Below are 24,331 nucleotides of genomic sequence, written 5' to 3' on the forward strand. Positions count from 1 at the left end.
AGATGATCCTGTCAGCCAGACTCTGATCACTGATTCTCTTCCTGAAGTATTCCTCCTTCTGTGGCTCATTGAAGCCTCGTACCTCTGTCACTCGATGGACACACTCAGAGGGGACGAGATCAGCTGCTGCTGGTCTGGAGGTGATCCAGATGAGAGCAGAGGGAAGCAGATTCCCCACAATGAGGTTCATCAGCAGCACGTCCACTGAGGCTGATTCAGATATATTACACAGTTTCACTTTGCTCTTAAAGTCCAGAAACAGACGACACTCGTCCAGACCATCAAAGATGAACAACACTTTATATTCATCACTGGATATTTCCATTTCTTTAGTTTCAGGGAAAAACACATGAAGTAGATCTGAAAGACTGAGTGTTTTGTCCTTCATCAAGTTGATTTCTCTGAAAGGAAGTGGAAATATGAGCTGTACGTCCTGATTCTCTTTCCCTTCAGCCCAGTCCAGGATGAACTTCTGCACAGAGACTGTTTTGCCAATGCCAGCGACTCCCTTTGTCAGCACAGTTCTGATGGCTTTGTCTTGTCCAGGTAAAGCTCTAAAGATGTCACTGCATTTGATAGCTGTGTCCTCTGTTGCTGCTCTCCTGGATAGTGTCTCAATCTGCCTCACCTCATGCTCATTACTGATCTCTCCACTCTCACTCTCTGTGATGTAGAGCTCTGTGTAGATCTCATTCAGCAGTGTTGGGTTTCTCTGCATCGCTGTTCCCTCATACAGACACGCAAACTTCTTCTGCAGATTTGATCTAAATGTTTTGAGGACTTCATTGCTGTAAAATAAAAATTACACATTATTAGATAAGTTAAAAAGCACAATGTCTTATGTTGTATCCTATGTTCAGATCATATCTCTTACAGAAATATTATACCTGAGATCAGGCCGTGTATCTCCACTGTTAAAGATTATTGGTTGAATCATAGACGCATCAGTTTTCATAGACACACAGCTGGACTCTGCTTCTGATATCTTCTGATGAACTGAGCTAAAACAGAGAAACATTTTAGTTCATTATTTAAAACTACAGCCGCCACGGGGTAAATTTTACCCATGGCTTTTTTTCAAATGTACATGATAGATTTAACACTAGAACTGCCAGAGGTCACTGTATACCTAAAACCGCGTGTTTTTTACCCACGTACATGACTACTGTTTTGATATAGGTAAATAACATATTATTTCACTGTATTATGCCACTGACTTCACAAAGAAGTGTCTAGAGTCATGAAATGATTATGTCTAGTCATCAGCTATATTTTTATTCTGTTGTTTTATGTTCAAGACTTTTTAATGCAGGCTACACTAATCCATAACGGTCAGTAGACTAAGGTAAGAAAAAAAAAAGGTCTGCACTGACAGCGAAAAATAGAAGGTAGTAGCCTAAATATGTATTTTTGTGTTGTTATTTTTGTTGTGTAATGTTATTATTCAATGTAATTAATAATAATATAGTATATAGTAATATATAATGTAGTATTTTATGATGAAAATAATAATTCACCACACTGCATGACGCGACGACAAATTCAAGCACACAGCTTCACCTAATTAATTATTAATTTGTTTAGTTATATAATTTATAATCTGAATAAGAGAACAACACCATTAAACTTTGGGTAATCAAAAAATTATTTTATTCATTACATCATATAGATCAGATTTTTTTCTTTTTATTCTTCAGCAAACGGCCAGACTAGAATAGCAACACAGTAGGGAACAAACGATATGGCAAGACAAAAATAAAATGATTAAACCAAAGTTTGACGAGTTAGAGTAACGTTAGGATAAAACATGTAAATGTGATATCTGGATCACCGTCAGATGCTGAGCCGACCCAGGACACATCAGACTCTCCATCACTCATGGCATTTAGTGTTTCTAATACCTAATACCTACCTTCCATAAATCGCCTTTTTTTAGTCAATTGTACTTAATTTAAGAAACTGATAACCACTAAATCAGTGAGTGAAAGGCATGGCCTAGAAATGTACAATGTTAAAACATAAGCAGCAAGAAAATGACGGCGTCAATTATATATGAATTTTATTTTGGCGTGATTTTGCTTATAGGTATAAATGCTCAATTTTTTTAATTTGGTTTTATCAAAATAATTTTTAAAATAATTTTTTTTTTTTGATAAAACCAGATCAAAAAATGGGGCATTTATATCTATAAGCACCAGCGGGTCAAATTTACCCACCTATATAATGCATGTGTTTTTTGCTCTGCTTATGTTTTAACATTGTACATTGATAGCCAATACCTTTCACTCACTGAATTAGCGGTTATCAGTTTCATAAATAAAGTAAATAAGATGATTTCTGGATGCTGAAGAGGTATTAGAAACACTAAATGCCATGAGTGATGGAGAGTCTGATGTGTGCTGGGTCGGCTCAGCATCTGACAGTGATCCAGATATCATATTTACATGTTTTAGCCTACTCAGAAATGTTCAAACTTTGGATTAATTCATTTTTGTTTTGCCATTTCTATTGTTTATTGTTTGCTACTGTGTTGCTATTTATTCTAGTCTGCCTGTTTCCTGAAAAAAAAAAAATCTGATCTGATGTAATGAATAAGAAAATTTTTTTGATTACCCAAAGCTTATTGGTGTTCTCTTGTTCAAATTATAAATGACATAACTAAACAAATTAATAATTAATTAGGTGAAGCTGTGCACTTGAATTTGTCATCGCGTCATGCAGTGTGGTGAATTATTATTGCTCATTAATGTCTATAGGCTATTTTAGCAATGGGTTATCTTTATATATTGATTAATGACATTGTATTATAATTTTTCCCCACCCAAATATGTATTTACTTCTAATTCTCGTTGTCAGTGCAGGCTTGTTTAGCTTATATTGACCGTTATGAAAAGTGATTAGTGTAACCTGCATAAAAATCGTCTTGAACATAAAACAACAGGATAAAAATATAGCTGATGACTTGATATAATCATTTCATGACTCTAGACACTTCTTTGTGAAGACAGTGGCATAATACAGTGAAATAATATGTTGTTCTTTAGCCATATCAAAACAGTAGTCATGTGCGGGTAAAATTGATCAACTGGCGGTTTTAGGTTACAACGACCTCTGGAGGTTAAAGTGTTAAATAGTTGTATGCAACAAATCAACTATACATTTATCATTATCAAATTCACTTTGGGGGTTGATTGCGATTTCACTTTTTTAATCTTAGTTAGTGTGTAATGTTGCTGTTTGAGCATAAAAATATCTGCAAAGTTACGACGCTGAAAATTCAATGCAAACAGAGATATCTTTTAAAATTATGCCATTTAACCCTTGTATGATGTTCATATTTTTGTTACTCATCCAGTGTTCGTGGGTCTGGTAGACCCGCTGCAGTTTTTGGTTTTTAATTCAACACAATCAAAAATTATATGTTAAAATACTCATTAGATGTTTACTTTTATCCAAATTACAAGCAATATAAACAGCATATATGGTAAAAATTTGCCCATTTATTTTGTTAGAAAACATTTATGAATTAAAGTGCTACAACCTTGTGTGGGAATGGCAGGAGCAGAAACACAAAACTCACACTTACACTCACACTCTTAGAGACTCTCTCTTTCTCTGTCTCTCACACACACACACACACACACACACACACACACACACACACACACACACATATAAACACACAAACACATACTAATAGCAGGCCCAGACAATAGGAGAACCGAGTGAAAGTACACATGATCTAAAATTTCCACTCTTTTACTAGCTCTTACTAGCGCTGTGTGTAATATAAATATGCAGGGGGGGGGGGGGGGGCGTGTACAGTGAGTGGTTAATGAAAATTTGTTCTGATATATGTTCTTCACTGAAAATGAGCCAAGGCCAATGAGTCTGAGTTTGAAAAAATAATTAATAGTATAATTTTTCTTTTGATAAAAACTGAAAACGGGTCCCACAGACCCAAACACCATACAAGGGTTAATGCCTACAAAAACGGCTGGTAGGGACTACAAGAAGTTACTACCCGAAATTTACATAAACCCCGCTTTTTACTCACTCATACTATTTATACAAAAACTGTGAACATAACTGTGAACATAATATATGACAATATTAAAAGTCATGTTATAATCACATTTTCATCCAAAGTTATACCTGAGATCAGGCTGTGAATCTCCACTCTTAAACTTCATTGGTTCAATCATAGACACGTCACTCTTCATAGACACACAGCTGAACTCTGCTTCTGATCTCTTCTGATGAACTGAGCTAAAACAGAGAAACACTGAAGTTCATTATTTAAATGACTGTATGCAACAAATCAACTATACATTTATTATCAACATTCACTTTAAAGAGCACTTTATAGTCATTTCATGTACTGTGTTTATACAAAAACTGTAAACTCAACTGTGATAATATGTGACAATATTAAAGGTCATGTTATAATCACATTTTCATCCAAAGTTATACCTGAGATCAGGCCGTGTATCTCCACTCTTAAACTTCATTGGTTCAATCATAGACACGTCACTCTTCACAGACACACAGCTGAACTCTGCTTCTGATCTCTTCTGATGAACTGAACTAAAACAAAGAGAGATTGAAGTTCTTTATTTAAATGACTGTATGTAACAAATCAACTATACATTTATTATCAACATTTACTTTAAAGAGCACTTTATAGTCATTTCATGTACTGTGTTTCTACAAAAACTGTCAACTCAGCTGTTATATACTGTATGTGACAATATTAAAAGTCATGTTATAATCATATTTTCATACAAATGTTATACCTGAGTTTAGGCTGTGAATCTCCACTCTTAAACTTCATTGGTTCAATCATAGACACGTCACTCTTCATAGACACACAGCTGAACTCTGCTTCTGATCTCTTCTGATGAACTGAGCTAAAACAGAGCGAAACACTGAAGTTCATTATTTAAATGACTGTATGCAACAAATCAACTATACATTTATTATCAACATTTACTTTAAAGAGCACTTTATAGTCATTTCATGTACTGTGTTTCTACAAAAACTGTAAACTCAACTGTGATAATATGTGACAATATTAAAAGTCATGTTATAATCATATTTTCATACAAATGTTATACCTGAGATCAGGCTGTGAATCTCCACTCTTAAACTTCATTGGTTCAATCATAGACACGTCACTCTTCACAGACACACAGCTGAACTCTGCTTCTGATCTCTTCTGATGAACTGAGCTAAAACACAACAGATTTAACCCTTTATTATGAGAATAATAGATAACAGATCATTAGTTAATATATATTCACATAGCTAGAAACATGAGATAATGTGCTTGTTTGTGTTTACAAATGTACTTAATAAAAATTACAGATCATTATTTAATGTAAATTAAAATGTTTACAAATGTCATTTAACTTTCAAATGATCAAATGGTTTGAACTTTGAATGATTTTGACAGATGGTTTACAATGATTTAAAGCTTCATTAATAAATCATTAACAAACATTATATAATGCTTAACTGATCTTGAATTAATGCTTACTATTAATGCTTATTTATACTATAATGCACTTTTCAAAATCTACAAATAATTTTAACAGAAATTATACAGTGATGACAACCTTATTTGTTAAGTAATTCAATGTTAACAAATATCATGGAAATTACAAATTTTGTGAAAAAATGAGCTTAAATTTACAGATTAAGCTTAGTTTTTCACAAAATTTGTAAATATAAAAAAGAGCATTAATATGAGAACTGAATTTCACTGAATAATACATCAGCAGGAGAAATCTTTTTTTTCAACCTACCCACACACCAAACCTGCCCCTAACCCTTAAACTTACCCATATCACAGCTCAATAACAGCAGAAGTGTTGTGCATTAACACAAGCTTTTAATCATTCTATAACATCTGTTAAAATCATTTGTTGATTTTCAAGACGTGCATGAGCTTATGAATTAAAAGTTTAATGACATTTGTAAGCATTGTAATTTACATTAATTATCTGTTGATCATTAGGTAACAAGTGTAGTAAACACTAACAAGCACATTAGCTGTGTGAATATATATATACTAATGATCCGTTAAGCATTACATAATGTTTGTTAATGATTTATGAATGAATCTATTATAAAGTGTTGTCGAATCATCATAATATAAAATCTTCATAAAGTATTAGCCATTTATTAAAAGCAGGCTTGGGGGCATTCCCTGCTGAAAAAAAAAACTGCCTAAGCTGGTCAGGCTGGTTTTAGCTGGTCTTCCAGCCTGGTCATAGCTGGTTTATCAAGCTGGTTTTAGAGGGGTTTTGTCCACTTTTTTAGCTGGTCAGGCTGGTCTTGGCTGGTTTTAGCTGGTCAGGCTGGCTGGTCTTAGCTGGTTTTAGCTGGTCTTAGCTGGTTTTAGCTGGTCAGGCTGGTCTTAGCTGGTTTAAGCTGGTCAGGCTGGTCTTAGCTGGTTTAAGATGGTCAGACTGGCTGGTCTTAGCTGGTTTTAGCTGGTCAGGTTGGCTGGTCTTAGCTGGTCAGGCTGGGAGACCACCCAGATAGCAAACTGACTTAGAAACAACATAGAATCGATGTTTCTCGTGGCACTGAAACAATGTTGATTTTCCGCTTGTTTTAAAAATCTCACATATTTAATAATAGATACATTAGTAATAATTTATTAATTAGTAATAATTAATAGATACAGTAATAATAATTTATAATTTATTAATAATTTATACAGCAAATATGTTTAGAGCATACAAACCTTCTGTATACAAAGCTTCTATAAGACTTATATAGAAAATGCATTTACACTCAAATACACAAAGAGGTATAATGTAAATTATAGGCTAAAATAAATAGTCTCAAGTTACAAATTAAAAGAATTTACTTAAGAATGAAACTATTATGTTATTTTGTACCAAATATATTTGACTTTTTTTTTTTGTCAGTGGGGCACAAAAGGAGATGCAAGGCAGAACATTAAGAGACTGACATCGTCAGTCACCATTCACTATCACTGCTTCTTTTCTATAAAATAAATTAATGGTGACTAAGGCCCCGTTTACAGTAGTGCATTTTCGTTTTAAAACAGCATTTTAGAATTAAAATGATCCACGTTTAGACTGGCGTTTCAGCTGCATTTCAGAAACGATCTCCGTCTACACTACATAACAGAAGACAGAGACAAGATACGGTTACACGGTCGTCAAGGATAGGCAGAGATCACATGGGCAGCCACGCCTTCATTTTTAAAAGACTCCGTTTGGGTCTGTTTACACTGAAATGCAACCCCGGAGTTTTCAAACTAAAATGGGGTCAGCAGCGTTTACAAAAGTTTAAAACGAAAACGCACTAGTGTAAACGGGGCCTGAGGCTATACCACTCTCCTTTTGTGTTCCACAAAATAAAGACATTTGGGTAAGATGATTTTTGTGACTTTCCCATTGACTGCCAAATAAAATACACTGTCAAGGTACATACACTCTTTGGATCTACATAAATCACGCAAATGATCTATTTTGGATTCGAAATGACAATTTTCACTTTTTTACAAATTAAGAAATTTTCACTTTTTTTAGTAATTTTTTCACACATTACAAATTAAGAACTTCACAGGCTGTTATACCAGATTTATGCAGGGATATATTTATTTTTATCCAGAATATTCTGTAATATTAATTTCAATATAATTTTGAATTGTTTTTTTCCACATTTTTACAGACTTTCTTAAAATTGAACTGTGATATTTGTGTATCCAATCATGGACAGGTAAAACTCATCATTACCATGGCCATATCCTTCTAAAAAAAAAGAAAATATTATGAAGTTTGTTAAGAAATATTCATAAAAGTGACCTATATCCCTCTAATTTAGCCTAGAATATTGAATGTGAAATAGTAGCACTCATCAAAAAATATTTAGCCACTGTACATTTCTTGCCAAAACCATATTTCTACAGTGCAAAGTTATTTCAGGGTGATGTTGTGTCGACTGATTAATAATGACATGATCATGTCATTTTTCTGTGTCAAATAAAATGAGTCAAAGGCCACGTGCTGTGTTTATCACTGGATAGAGTGCAAGAATGCATGTGGGGTCTCACATATCAGTTCTCATTCTTACAGTCGTAGTCAGACTCAAAATTATTGGCACCCTTAGTAAATATGATCAAAGAAATCTGTAAAACATAAATCTGTATTGTTTATATTTTGATATTTCATTAAAAAAATTAAAAAAAAAAAAAGTAATAATAATCACAAAAATCTAACCTTTCAATAAGTAAAAAAATAATGAAACCGGTATGTGATCAGCTAGAGAAAAAAAGCAGAAAAATATGACTACTCCCTAAGCCACGCCCCGGCACTTATTATTAAAAAATATATATTTTAGCACATTAAAAGATATATCTTATATTGTAATAATACATACTATTATCATGTAAAAATAAAAAAAACAGCATTTCATAATCATGAAAATAATATAACGATAATAAAATATGAATAGAATTATTATTAAAGTACCTGCCAAAAGTTTGGAAACATTACAATTATTAATTATTTTGAAATAAATATTTTCTGCTCATCAAGGCTGCATTTATTTGATCAAAATATTGTAAACTATTACTACAAATAAAAATAAAAAAGTGGAAATGTGTTAAAAAAAAGTTTTTAATTTTAATACATTATAAAATGTAATGTTATTCCTGTGATGCAAAGCAGAATTTTCTGCATCATTATGCCAGTTTTCAGTGTCACATGGTCTTTTAGAAGCCATTACAATTTGATTTGATGCTCAAGAAATATTTCTGATAATTATCAATGTTAAAACAGTTTTGCTGCTTCATATTTTGTGTGGAAATGGTGATACATTTTATTTTTCAGGATTCTTTGATAAATAGAAAGTTCATTGAACAGCATTTATTAAATATAAATCTTTTGAAACATTTTAAATGTCTTCACTCGTCACTCACTTTTCAGCACTTTATTTCTCCCTCTTTTTTAAATCTTACCACAAATATTTGAGTGGTATCATTGTTTCCACAAAAAAGTTAAGAAGCAGAAACTGTTTTTAAATTTGCTAATAATAAATAGTTAATGCTTCTTGAGCAGTAAATCAGCATATTGACTTGTTCGGTGTCGTGTCATAGCTGTGTGGGCGGAGTCGGTGTGGGGAAAACAGTCCTTTTCCCCTCCTTGGAAAAGCATGGTGTTGACTCAGAATGGCTTACATAAAATCATTTCTGCTGCTCGACAGAGCAACATACGAATAAAAACTGGGCCCTATTGGGTCGGACTGTCCGTACGGTATCTGTGACTGGACAAACGACTCAACGGAATGGCCAGAGGTGTAGTTTCCCGACATTTTCTGTTACCTAATGGAGCAATTGACTGCTTACTACAAGCCTAAATGAGAACAAGACAGCTTGCGAAAAGTAAACATTTGTCGTTTTGATTTGCTTCATTTTAATAAAGTGATAAAGACTTGAGTAAAAGCCTGCCGTACTTTATAATTGATATATTACAAAGGATTTTTAACATTGACAAAACAGGTAACATTAAGGTCCCCTGAAGTGCCTTGAAATGCGCAGCGTTATTCTATGTGATGTGTGCTGCGGCTGCCTAATCATTTTCACAAATACATGCCGTAAAATAAAAATATAACATGAAAATTTGTATATAAAATACTAAAAAAAAAACATAGTTATTGGTTACTAGTTAAATCATGGTAAAAACGTTTTGTTACACTAACCATAGTTTAACTATGGTATTTGTAGTAAAACTGTAGGCTATAATTGGTAATAAAAACGCCAAAAAAAAAAAAAAAAAAAATGGTTAGCCTAACTTACTATATTTTTACTATAGTAGTACCATTGCTAATTTTCATAAGGGATTGTGTATAATAATATGAAATAAATATTTTAATAGATTATGACATCACAAAATATCAGGGAGTGAGATTTATTTGATTGTGATGCGAAGGAGGGTTACTGTAAGCCATGTAGGGGGACAGGACTAATGACAGATCAGTGCAGGGTAAGTAGTATAGAATTTCTGTGCTACCCGGTCTGTGCTACCTCTGGTAGTCCATCTGTTTATCAGTGATATACATCTTCAGATCTGTTTTTTTTTTTACTTATTAGAGGTACAGAATGCTACACAGCAACTTTTCGGCACTGCACCAAGCAAAAATCAAACGAAATCTTCACAAAACGTAAAGATCAAGTGCCTAACAAGGTTAAGAAACTCTACCGACCTCAGTGTCTATCAGTCTCTCCTCTCTTCCTTCTCTGCAAACGTCTTCACTGCTAAAACATCATACTACCACGACAAAATTAACAACTGTTGTGACGCTCGGACACTCTTCAAAACCTTCTCTTCTCTTCTTAATCCACCTCCACCTCCTCCTCCATCGACTCTTACAGCTGACGACTTTGCAGTTTTCTTCACAAATAAGACAAGAACCATCAGTGACCAATTCTCCAAACCGCAGACTGAGGATAACTTCACAAAGACTAATGCACACTCTCTCTCCTCCTTCTCTCCACTCTCAGAGATGGGCGTTTCTAAACTTGTCCTGTCCAATCATCCTACTACTTGTCCACTTGATCCTATCCCCACTCACCTCCTTCAAGCAATTTCTTCTTCAGTAATACCTTCACTTACTCACATTATCAACTCCTCTCTTCACTCTGGAACATTTCCATCAGCATTTAAGCAGGCTCGGGTAAGCCCACTGCTGAAGAAACCATCTCTAAATCCAGCACTTCTAGAAAATTACAGACCGGTATCCCTTCTTCCATTCATTGCAAAGACACTTGAACGAGCTGTGTTCAACCAGCTCTCCATGTTTCTTGTACAGAACAACCTCCTGGACAGCAACCAATCTGGCTTCAAAAGCGGCCACTCAACTGAGACTGCCCTGCTCTCGGTTACTGAAGCCCTGCGACTGGCAAGAGCAGCTTCAAAATCCTTAGTACTCATTTTGCTGGATCTGTCTGCTGCTTTTGACACAGTTAATCACCAGATTCTACTGTCCACCCTCAGAAAGATGGGCATCTCTGGAACCGCACTCCAGTGGTTTAAGTCCTACCTTTCTGATAGATCCTTCATGGTGTCTTGGAGGGGTGAAGTTTCTAAGTCACAACAACTTGCTACTGGGGTTCCTCAAGGCTCAGTACTTGGACCACTTCTCTTCTCCATCTACATGACGTCATTAGGATCTGTCATTCAGAAGCATGGCTTTTCCTATCACTGCTACACTGATGACACTCAACTCTACTTCTCATTCCAACCGGATGACCCGACGGTAGTTGCGCGCATTTCAGCCTGAGTGACATTTCTAGCTGGATGAATGACCATCACCTTCAGCTCAACCTTACTAAGACTGAACTGCTGGTGGTTCCAGCTAACCCATCGTTTCATCACAACTTCTCTATACAGCTGGGTTCGTCAACCATAACTCCTTCCAGGACAGCCAGAAACCTAGTAGTTTTGATGGATCATCAGTTAAGCTTCACAGACCATATTGCTACAATAACCCGGTCCTGCAGATTTGCCTTGTACAACATTAGGAAGATTAGACCCTTCCTGTCAGAGCAAGCCACCCAACTTCTTGTCCAAGCTCTTGTTCTCTCCAGACTAGACTATTGTAACGCTCTCCTGGCAGGCCTTCCTGCATGTACTATCAAGCCTCTGCAACTGATCCAGAATGCAGCAGCGAGGGTTGTCTTCAATGAGTCAAAAACAGCTCATGTTACTCCTCTCCTCATCAGGTTACACTGGCTACCAGTAGCTGCTCGCATCAAATTCAAGGTACTGATGCTTGCCTACAAGACGACCACTGGCACGGCGCCAACATACCTAAGCTCATTAGTTCAATCTTATGTGCCCTCCAGAAGTTTGCGCTCTGCAAGTGAACAATGCCTTGTGGTGCCATCCCAAAGAGGTTCAAAATCACTCTCACTGACTTTTTCCTGGACTGCGCCCAGCTGGTGGAATGACCTCCCGATCTCAATTCGAACAGCTGAGTCTTTACTCATTTTCAAAAAAACATCTAAAGACTCATCTTTTTCGCCTGCACTTAACCAACTAATACTAGTACTTACCTTTTCTTTTTCTTGTCTATCATATTCTTAAAAAAAAAAGAAGAAGAAAAAAAAACCTGGCTATGTGATCTGTACTAGACTAACTGAGACTTGTCATAGCACTTGTATACCGTTGTTGTTCTCTTGTTGATCGGATTGTTTCGATTGTTCTCATTTGTAAGTCGCTTTGGATAAAAGTGTCTGCTAAATGATTAAATGTAAATGTATGGAAATGTAATTCGAATGGTTTGTTCTCCCCCACGACATAAACAGTTATGACGTTTTTGTGGGCGTTCCCACCAATGTCAATTAAAATGATTTCTAAAGGACCATGTGACAATAAATCTTCTCTTTGTAAACAACAACAGATTTATAAACCATTCTAATGACAAAAGTTCCGTTCCCAAATGCAAATTAAAGTGACTCTAACATAGCATTTACAGTCACCTGAAACTGAAAACACAGTACTGTTACAGCAGACATGACGCGCTACATCACAACTGTTGCAAATTTTATGATAGTATTAAGCAATCTCAAATTCTCCCCACCATTCATAAAAGTTACCAGGCGAGTAACATGCTTCAGCATTTAATCGCATTTGGCGCTTTGAAGCATTTGAATGCTTTTAACGGTCCTCCAGGTGGCACTGCAAGCTTGTACAGCGCTCTCAGGAATATTCTGTCCATGATGTTTTAGAAAACAATATTTTCAGAGTTTATTTAGTTGCTTAACCCTTGTGCATTGTTCAAATTCACTACCCTTTCGTTATGTTCGGGATGAAAACATCCACTCAATTAAACTGCTGTAAAAAAGTATCAGATAAAAAAAAAAAATTTGAATTTTTTTTGCATAAATCTATTAATCAACCTCAGTCCTGATCAAAACTGAGGGGGGGGGGCAAACAAAATGACTTATTTTCAATATAAAAGTAATTGTGGCTGGATTTTTTTTTTCACAGTCTTGGCCATGTCAAAGATTAGTAACAACATTGGCTTTGATGCATTTTTAGTTTTTGTGCAGCATTAGATTTTATTTTTTTCTCGCTCATTTATTGTTTGTGGCTGTTTTTGTCCCATTGACTTCCATTATAATGACATTTTTTGATCGCAAAGCCATGACACCATAATATCATGCATTCTTGATGGTTGGTGGTTTTCCCTGTTGGGAAGAGGTAAAAATTTTAATTTTTAAGGTTGATCATTAGGTGGGACCATTAACCCTTTATATAGGCCTGTGCAAAAAAAGCTTAGTTTCTGACTTGTATATGGAGCTAAACTCTGCAGGACACCGGCCCTCCAGGACAGAGTTTGGACACCCCTGGCTTAAGGCCATTTGCATGATTTCAATCATCATGCAGTAACCAGCATCACCGTGACTTTTATTTTCATATTTATCAAGGGTGCCAGTAATTCTGACCACGACTGTATATACAAATGTGCAAAATTTGTTCATGATTTCACATTTTTGATTTGGGTGTATAAGTATGTTTTGCCCCACATTCACTACAGCAACTCTGTCCAAACTGTGAGCATATGGGTTTCTTTATTTTGTGATTTGTGCACTTCAGAATTTGAAATGGTGTTACTGTTGTGTTTATGAGAAAGAGTAAATAAAACATTTGCAACTCCTAAAAAAAACTTTTGTGACTTCAGTTTACTGATACGCATGTGTGACTATTCTTTACAACAGCAAATTCCACTGTCACAGGTGCTCAGTTTTGCTATAATACCTTCATAGAAAAAGGTAGTAGTCAGCTATCAATGCAAAAGCAGAGGTCAGTGTGATCAGAGACAATTTTGTAAGAGACATGCCACTTCCTCAATCCTCAATACAACTATATAAGGAAAACCCATAACGGCAAAGATAGCAGTTGTATGCACATGTCCCGCCCCTCCCGCTGGAAAGCCAATCATCTCCTTTTAACAATCAAGCCGGGAAACATTTAAGCCTATCGTCTGGTTCCACTGACGCATGCGCACAGTTGAGGTTTTGCGACAGCGGAGACGATTTGGCGACAGCAAGATATAATAGTAAGCAAGCTAACGTTACCGGGGTCTAACGTTAATGGTAAAAATATTTAAGACGTTACCTTTTATTCTCCTTTGGGAAGGCGAAAAAGGATCTCCCACATCCCACTCTGTTATTGCACCCATAGAAGGCACATAAACGTGGCATATGTACTTATATTTTACTTTAAAGTTATGGAGTAACTTTAGAAATGTACAAATCTCTGTCTTGATGCTAACGTTATTTTTGTCCGCCAAAATACGTTACTGTTTGAAAAGGCGGCAGATTTGATATGCAGTGTATGTGTGCATTGTGTAAATATAGATGGTAACGTTATATGAATTGTCTATGGTTATATGCTGACTGTATCCCTAACGTCAATAAGCACAGCATTTCTTCAAGGGTTTTTAAAAAATAATTTTGTTTTACAGAACACATAACGTTATACAATGAGATTACAAAAAATTCTGTCCATATCAGGGGTAGACAAAGCAAAGAAAAAGTGAGACAAGAAGAACAAGACACAAGAAAATAATTCAAAATATTGTACTGTATACTGATAAAACAAATGACATTGAGCATTTGTTTAAGTGCTTGGCACAACACCGGCATTCTGGATAGAGACGTAAATGAAGTTGGTGTCGTGAACCCTTGCGCATGCATAGTAAAAGTATAACCTGTGGGGGAAAAAGGCGTTTTAAACCTTATTTTGGGGCAAAGTCATCAAACTTTTTCAGCAATTTCTATCATATTTTACTGCTGTTTCTATACATGCAGTTTTTATGTACCGGTGACCAGTGAAAGTGCAATTCTGACTCTCTGCCCATTCATTTAGATAGGAGCCTGGTCTTGTTAGTCCAAAATAGCTGCCCGGAGGCGTTGCCAAGATGGCGGCCGAGTGGCACGACTTGCCTAAAAGGACTTTGATGTGGTGTACTGTAGGTACAGCTGTCCAGGCCAACATCTCATGTTCTGATGTCTTCAACTGGGATCCCAGAAAAGCTGCAATAAAAATAGTACAGTTCAAAATCAATCATACGTAACCAATATAAGATGGCTGCCCAATCCTGTTCGTGGAGATCTGCCTTCCTGCAGAATTCAGATCTAACCCTGATCCATCTGTAATTGTCAACTGCTCCTGAGGAGCTGAAATTTGCAGGAAGGTAGATCTCCAGGAACCGGACCCCTGCATTATGAAGCATCACATCTGGTATTATAAAGTATCAATCCAAGTTTAATTTAAGATAAGCTAAGTAGAAAATATTTGTGGCATAATACTGGCATTTTGTGAGAAGTCCAGTGACCTTGTCATGTTTTCTTTTTCATATAATTTTCATACAAGATTAATGATGCAAAATATAATATCCCCATACATTTACAAACCTGATATGGATAAATACAAGAGTGGAAAACCATGTTTGTTACATAGAAAAGCCTTTCAAGTGAATTTGTTGAGAAGTTCCTCCCTCAAGTAGAGAAAAAGACATCGATAACACAGTAAAACTGTATTTTCATAGTGGGTCATTTACTAAAGTCACTATGTTACTTTTTTTTTTTTTTTTGGAAACATGGTAAAAAGATGTCCAAACTGATTAATAATTTAATAGTAGTAGATAGGGCTGGACAATAAATCAATATCAATATTGTATCGGGATAAAAAAAAAATTCAGTAGCGGTGATATGGTTTTTAAACACATTTCTGATATTTCGATATACATTACCATTGTTTCCCATACATTGATTTATTTGTGGTGTTTGGCTTTGTTGAATAAACATAAGCACTGCACATTTCAAAAACAAAACACGTCGCGGGTGTTTTATATAAATGTATCTCTGAAGGGAACCGACTGTCTTCAGAAAAGTTTAGATACCATTTTCATTTGACCTGATAAAGAAGCGTTCATAAGCGGAGCTGCTTTGATCACAGTCGTTACTAGAGAAACCGCTGGGTCTACCGCTCTCACAGCGCCTCCTGCTGGCAGACAATCAGCTTGCATTCAAGTCCGTCTCCACTCTCCAGCAAGATTTTTTTTGTTTTTTTGTGCAGCAACTCAAAGCACTTTTCATACTCTTTATCCTGGCTAAAGCACATTTGTTTGAATCTATAAGAATAATCAGCTTACACTACCAGTCAAAAGTTTTTGAACAGGAAGATTTTTAATGGTTTTAAAATGTTTTTTTTTTTTTTTTGTATAATGTTTTTCTTTTAAAGAATTCTTCTGCTCACCAAGCCTGCATTTATTTGATCCAAAGTACTGAAAAAAAAAACAGTTAAATCTTGAAATATTTTTACTATTTAAAATAACTGCTTTATTTTAAAATGTAATTTATTCCTGTGATGGCAAAGCTGAATTTTCAGCATCATTACTCCAGTCTTCAGTGTCACATGATCCAGAAATCAATCTAATATGCCGGTTTGCTGATTATCAATATTTAAGAGAGTTGAGTAATTTTTTTTTTTTCAGGATTGTTTGATGAATAGAAAGATCCAAAGATCAGCATTTATCTGAAACACAAAGCTTTTGTAACATTATACACTATTCCACTCAAAAGCTTTGAGTCAGTATGATTTCTTTCTTTCTTTTTTTTTGGAAAGAAATTATAGAAATTTTTATTTAGCAAAGATGCTTTAAATTGATCAAAAGTGATGATAAAGACATTTATAATTGTTACAAAAGATTTCTATTTCAAATAAATGTTCTTCTCAACTTTCTGTTCATCACGAAACCTGAAAAAATTTTTCTCAGCTGTTTTCGACGTAATAATAAATTATTTTTGAGCAGCAAAACAGAATATAAGAATGATTACTGAAAGGATCATGTAATCAGAGTAATGATGCTAAAATATAGCTTTGAAATCACAGAAATAAATTACATTTTAAAATATTTCCAAATGTAAAAGTTATTTAAATAGCAAAAATCTTACTGTTCAAAAACTTTTGACTGGTAGTATATATTAGCCTATAGTTTGATGTTGAAGATGTAAATTTTAATTAGGTGAGTCTGAGATGATTATTTGACAGTGATTTCACATTTATTGTTTGTATGAAGGCTAAAAAAAAAAAGTTTTGTTTTTTTTTCAAAAATATTATATGGTTTTAAATGAGGTGTCATAGACTTGGCAAATTCATTTTACAGTTTCAGTTTGTATGCACAGACATCTGTTGTGGGTGTTCTTGGCAGTCTTTACGAGGCTTTTTTTAGTAGGGTTCATATTGATATCGGAATTATATCGTATCGACCAAAATTAAGAAATATATCGTGATATAAATTTTGGCCATATCGTCCAGCCCTAGTAGTAGACTAGTAGTATATAAAAATAACAAAAATGTCATCATGAGATGTTTGAGTGTAAACAAACAGTGAGAATACAGAGGGAGAAAACACAGCTAAACCCTCCATCTAAATTTTCTCAAACAAGTCAAAGGAGTACTAACTCCTGTTCAAAAGTTCTAGTGCACAGGACACACAAGTGAGACATGCAGTCAACCTTTTGCATCATCTGGCAGAGTTTTGCCTCCAAATAAATGGTGATATTTCGGTACATGTAATTTAGAGAACAGGTAAACATCGTTCATTTACATTTATTATAATACAAAGCTGGTTGAAAATCTGTGAACTTACCTTTTAGTGAAATGATTACAATATAAGGATAATATTTGGCAGCTTTGTATGTTCATCTATAGTTGTCATCATCTGAAGTCATTGTGATTGTGTGTCATTTTCTGAAGTCTTCACAAGTGAGGCTGGATCCAAACTGGAACTGGCGTAATCTCTAGTAACCCTGGGATGGACATCCCGAGACAGAAACCGGAAACCAAAAGGAGAAAAATTAGCATAGCTGCTGTTCGTATTATTTCACACATAGGATGATTTATTGCATCACATATAGTGCACGGTTATGAGATGTGTTATGTGTGTGTTATGTTAAAATTTAATTGATCGCTGTGATCTAAGCTGAATTTTTTGAATAGCTGTTTTTTGTGTGAATATAGTAAAATGTAATTTATTTCTATTTTAAATAGACCCAGAACCTCTGAATGGTAGTGTACACTAAAAGTTCATGTGGCAAAGATGTGGTTCAGTGAGGTCTGCAGCGGGAGAGATATTTGGGAGACGAGCACTTAGTAAAGTGCAAAATGATAAACACCTGTGTCTGATTGCAGTAACTGGCGTGGAGAGACCGGATAAAAAGCCACCGGAGAACGGGAAGGTAGTGAGAGAGACTGGACTGAGAGCTTGTGCATGCTTCTCCCAAAAGCAGCGGGATGAACCACGCCCCCTCACTACAGCTTAAAAGTTTAGTTAAAAAAAAATAAAGAAATTCATATTTTTATTCATTTTTTATGCATCAAATCAATCAAAAGTGAGTGTAAAAAAAATTTGTTTCAAATAAATGCTGTTCTTTTTAAATTTTATTCATCAAAGAATCCTGAAAAAAACCTTTGGTGAGCATGACGTCTTTTCAAAAACTTATCTTACTGAATTTTGAACAATAGTGTATATTTGAGGTTATTAGCTATATGGTTCAGTGTTCCTTGTAGATGTTGTCTGTTGTACAATACCAGTTTTATTACGAGGAACCACGCTAAAGGAAAGAGGAAAAGAAAAAGAAGAAAATAAAGAAAACTATTTCTTAACGTAACAGAATTTGTTTCTAGGTTTATTTAATATTGCTCATATTGCTTATTTATGGATGTCAAAGCCCTCTTAAAAATGTAAGCTTTCCCAGTTCTTCTGCCTTCAGAAATTGTGAAATCTTGGAGCTTCCCGTTGCCAAGGTTTTTTTTTTTTTGCTTGTGAAATCAGTAGTTTTTGTTAATATTTGTTTACCATGAGAGATCAAAACACATGATTCAGTTCATTGTCACACTGATGTCAGTGACGTCACCGATTAACGGTTACAGTTTATATGTTTAACTTGAGGTTAAATAAATGAGCCAATTTCCAATCACCCATAAAAAAAAAAATTCCCGCAAACCTTTCACAGACCTGTCAAATGCTCTCATCTACACATAAAGATGTAATAAAAATCCCAAACTTTAATAACGAGCTCCATCTATGGAGTTAGCCTAATGTTACCTCCTCTGAAAACTGGTAAGATGATAACGGACGGATTCGAAGACATTAACCATTTATATGAAATAAACTCAACAGAAGTGAGTCAGAAACAAGCAAGAGAAACTTACCAAAAGCTTTGAAAACAGCAGCAAAAGTCAGTGATTCCCGGCTTGTCAGTTGTTGTGTTGGCGCTCCGTTTCCATGGCAACTCCCTCCGCTCCAGTGTTTGAATGAGACTTGAATGTTCAGCACGCACGCTCATTTAAACACGTCACAGTCATGCAGAATTTACATGAATAAACATTTAAAATTGGAACATAACTTAAATAAATAACTTAATTAAATTATTATTAAATCATCTATTCTTTTTCTATTCTTTTGACTTGTTTTATTTTGTGTTCACGGTGTGTGTGTACCTAGTACGTTATGGGGACCAAATGTAAGTATAGTATAGTAAGCCTAATACCAGTAAATTTTTGACCTTGTTGGGACATTTTTTAGGTCCCCATGAGGAAACAAGCTTATAAATCACACAGAATGGAGAGTATTGAAAATCTGAAATAGCAGAATATTTCCTGTAAGGGGTAGGTTTAGGTGTAGGGTTGGTGCGGGGCGATAGAAAATATGGTTAAAATTAGAAACCAGCTAAAACCAGCCTGGCCAGGCTGGGAGACCAGCTCAAACCTGCCTGGCCAGGCTGGGAGACCAGCTCAAACCTGCCTGGCCAGGCTGGGAGACCAGCTAAAAAGCTAAAACCAGCCTGGCCAGACTGGGAGACCAGCTAAAACCCGCCTGGCCAGGCTGGGAGACCAGCTAAAACCAGCCTGGCCAGACTGGGAGACCAGCTAAAACCTGCCTGACCAGCTAAAACCAGCCTGGCCAGACTGGGAGACCAGCTAAAACCAGCCTGGCCAGGCTGGGAGACCAGCTCAAACCTGCCTGGCCAGGCTGGGAGACCAGCTAAAAAGCTAAAACCAGCCTGGCCAGACTGGGAGACCAGCTAAAACCCGCCTGGCCAGGCTGGGAGACCAGCTAAAACCAGACTGGCCAGGCTGGGAGACCAGCTAAAACCTGCCTGACCAGCTAAAACCAGCCTGGCCAGACTGGGAGACCAGCTAAAACCAGCCTGACCAGCTAAAACCAGCCTGGCCAGACTGGGAGACCAGCTAAAACCTGCCTGACCAGCTAAAACCAGCCTGACCAGCTAAAAACAGCCTGGCCAGACTGGGAGACCAGCTAAAACCTGCCTGACCAGCTAAAACCAGCCTGGCCAGACTGGGAGACCAGCTAAAACCAGCCTGGCCAGACTGGGAGACCAGCTAAAACCAGCCTGGCCAGGCTGGGAGACCAGCTAAAAACCAGCCTGGCCAGGCTGGGAGACCAGCTAAAACCTGCCTGGCCAGGCTGGGAGACCAGCTAAAACCTGCCTGGCCAGGCTGGGAGACAAGCTAAAACCTGCCTGGCCAGGCTGGGAGACCAGCTAAAACCAGCCAGGCCAGACTGGGAGACCAGCTAAAACCTGCCTGACCAGCTAAAACCAGCCTGGCCAGGCTGGGAGTCCAGCTAAAACCTGCCTGGCCAGGCTGGGAGACCAGCTAAAACCTGCCTGGCCAGGCTGGGAGACCAGCTAAAAAGCTAAAACCTGCCTGGCCAGGCTGGGAGACCAGCTAAAACCCGCCTGGCCAGGCTGGGAGACCAGCCTAAAACCAGCCTGGCCAGGCTGGGAGACCAGCTAAAAACCTGCCTGACCAGCTAAAAACCAGCCTGGCCAGACTGGGAGACCAGCTAAAACCAGCCTGGCCAGACTGGGAGACCAGCTAAAAACCTGCCTGACCAGGCTAAAAGACCCTGAAAAGCTAAAAAAAACAGCCTGGCCAGACTGGGAGACCAGCTAAAACCCGCCTGACCAGGCTGGGAGGGAGCCTGGCAAAACCTGCCTGACCAGCTAAAACCAGCCTGGCCAGGCTGGGAGTCCAGCTAAAACCTGCCTGGCCAGGCTGGGAGACCAGCTAAAACCTGCCTGGCCAGGCTGGGAGACCAGCTAAAAAGCTAAAACCTGCCTGGCCAGGCTGGGAGACCAGCTAAAACCTCCTGAACCTGCTAAAACCAGCTAAAAACCACCAGACTGGGAGACCAGCTAAAACCAGCCTGGCCAGGCTGGGAGACCAGCTAAAACCTGCCTGACCAGCTATAAAACCAGCTGAAAAGCTAAAAACCCAGCCTGGCCAGACTGGGAGACCAGCTAAAAAACCTGGCCAGGCTGGGAGACCAGCTAAAAAGCTAAAACCAGCCTGGCCAGACTGGGAGACCAGCTAAAACCCGCCTGGCCAGACTGGGAGACCAGCGAAAACCAGCCTGACAGCTAAAACCCGCCTGGCCAGACTGGGAGACCAGCTAAAACCAGCCTGGCCAGGCTGAGTCCAGCTAAAAACTGCCTGGCCATCTGGGACCAGCTAAAACCTGCCTGGCCCTGGGAGACCAGCTAAAACCTGCCCTGACCAGCTAAAACCGCTGGCCAGACTGGGAGACCAGCTAAAACCAGCCTGGCCAGGCTGGGAGAACCAGCTAAATCCTGCCTGGCCAGGCTGGGAGACCAGCTAAAAACCAGCCTGGCCAGGCTGGGAGACCAGCTAAAAACCTCAAACCAGCCTGGCCAGGCTGGGAGACCAGCTAAAACCAGCCTGGCCAGGCTGGGAGACCAGCTAAAACCTGCCTGGCCAGGCTGGGAGACCAGCTAAAACCTGCCTGGCCAGGCTGGGAGACCAGCTAAAAAGATAAAACCTGCCTGGCCAGGCTGGGAGACCAGCTAAAACCTGCCTGACCAGCTAAAACCAGCCTGACCAGCTAAAACCAGCCTGGCCAGACTGGGAGACCAGCTAAAAAAAACCTGCCTGACCAGCTAAAACCAGCCTGGCCAGACTGGGAGACCAGCTAAAACCAGCCTGGCCAGGCTGGGAGACCAGCTAAAAACCAGCCTGGCCAGGCTTGGGAGACCAGCTAAAAAAGGCTAAAACCAGCCAACCCCAGCCTGGCCAGACTGGGGAGACCAGCTAAAAACCAGCCTGGCCCAGGACTGGGAGACCAGCTAAAACCTGCCTGACCAGCTAAACCAGCCTGGCCAGGCTGGGAGACCAGCTAAAAAACCAGCCTGGCCAGGCTGGGAGACCAGCTAAAACCTGCCTGGCCAGGCTTGGGAGACCAGCTAAAACCTGCCTGGCCAGGCTGGGAGACCAGCTAAAAAGCTAAAACCTGCCTGGCCAGGCTGGGAGACCAGCTAAAACCTGCCTGACCAGCTAAAAACCAGCCCCTGACCAGCCCTAAAACCAGCCTGGCCAGGCTGGGAGACCAGCTTAAAAACCTGCCTGACCTAATAAAACCAGCCTGGCCAGACTGGGAGACCAGCTAAAACCAGCCTGGCCAGGCTGGGAGACCAGCTAAATCCAGCCTGGCCAGGCTGGGAGACCAGCTAAAAACCAGCCTGGCCAGGCTGGGAGACCAGCTAAAAAGCTAAAACCAGCCTGGCCAGACTGGGAGACCAGCTAAAACCAGCCTGGCCAGGCTGGGAGACCAGCTAAAACCTGCCTGACCAGGCTGGGAGACCAGCTAAATCCAGCCTGGCCAGGCTGGGAGACCAGCTAAAAACCAGCCTGGCCAGGCTGGAGAACCAGCTCTAAAAGCTAAAACCAGCCTGGCCAGACTGGGAGACCAGCTAAAACCAGCCTGGCCAGGCTGGGAGACCAGCTAAAACCTGCCTGACCAGGCTGGGAGACCAGCTAAAACCTGCCTGACCAGCTAAAACCAGCCTGGCCAGGCTGGGAGACCAGCTAAATCCAGCCTGGCCAGGCTGGGAGACCAGCTAAAACCTGCCTGACCAGCTAAAACCAGCCTGGCCAGACTGGGAGACCAGCTAAAACCAGCCTGGCCAGGCTGGGAGTCCAGCTAAAACCTGCCTGGCCAGGCTGGGAGACCAGCTAAAACCTGCCTGGCCAGGCTGGGAGACCAGCTAAAACCTGCCTGACCAGCTAAAACCAGCCTGGCCAGGCTGGGAGACCAGCTAAATCCAGCCTGGCCAGGCTGGGAGACCAGCTAAAACCTGCCTGACCAGCTAAAACCAGCCTGGCCAGACTGGGAGACCAGCTAAAACCAGCCTGGCCAGGCTGGGAGACCAGCTAAAACCTGCCTGACCAGCTAAAACCAGCCTGGCCAGACTGGGAGACCAGTTAAAACCAGCCTGGCCAGGCTAGGAAACCAGCTAAAACCAGCTATTTCCAGCTAAAACCAGCCAACCAGTTTATAGGCTGGTTTATGCTGTTTTTTTTTCAGCAGGGGGTGTTATTGTTTTCAATAAATATTGAACTTTATTTATTTATGTATCATGTAGACAGCCATCTCTTCTATATCATAATAGTTTATTTAATGTGTTTTCTCAAAGTACCTGTGTGCTGGAAACAAATCTTCATCTCCAGAAGTTTGTGTTTCATCCATGATGGATCTGAACCAGTTTGACCTCCACTGACTCTAGATAGAAGAGACAACACAATCACACAAACTAATCAAAGCTAATCAAACAGCCTTTTGAGACTTTGATGATCAGCCGCTACAGTTAAAGGGTAAAAAAAACAGAAAACATAAAAAAACTGTGCGCTACAAACCAGTTCTTTGCTTATAATGAATAAAAATAATTAGATAAAATACCCAGTGTGCGGTATCGAGCAGCATAACGTAGTGTTTGTACCGCTAAATAACGGACACAAATGACACAGGAAGCCTCGCCCGTTCTTACATTAATAGTAATTTTAATGTGCATATTTCAGCTGAATGACAGTTAGAGGAACAGACTAAACTGCTTTCACTCAAATACAGAAGGTTAGACATATATTTTTTAACACAAATGCTATTTAGAGTTTTGAAGAATCGAATTTAGTAGTAAACATACAAGAAACTTTGTTCATTTGCTTCCGAGTAAAAAAAATATATAGCATACATACCGATTCACATTCCCATGGCCGGTAACTCCCACACAAACTCCTGCTTTAGCATTTATTAGCGATTCTATTAAAGATTTCAATGATTTAAATGTGTTGTAGATCATCGGTTCTGTCTGTTTAAAATTGCCACATCAACTCTGTTCGTTACTTTCACTTTCATTCATGAGGATAAGCGAGGTCGCCAGATCCCGGGGAAAATG

General features: G+C 38.6%; 1 long non-coding RNA gene and 1 pseudogene across 1 annotated transcript; both read right to left on the minus strand.

The window, feature by feature from the left end:
- Positions 1–26: 26 nt before the first annotated feature.
- LOC109109785 lies at positions 27–23,641 on the minus strand (annotated as a pseudogene).
- LOC122141732 lies at positions 13,712–18,226 on the minus strand. Its single transcript, XR_006158047.1, has 2 exons — positions 17,707–18,226; positions 13,712–15,085 (listed from the first exon to the last, which is right to left on the minus strand). It is a non-coding gene; the product is annotated as an uncharacterized LOC122141732 (long non-coding RNA).
- Positions 23,642–24,331: the final 690 nt, after the last annotated feature.

The sequence above is a fragment of the Cyprinus carpio genome, chromosome A4 (assembly GCF_018340385.1).
Source record: "Cyprinus carpio isolate SPL01 chromosome A4, ASM1834038v1, whole genome shotgun sequence".
Taxonomy (NCBI): domain Eukaryota; kingdom Metazoa; phylum Chordata; class Actinopteri; order Cypriniformes; family Cyprinidae; genus Cyprinus; species Cyprinus carpio.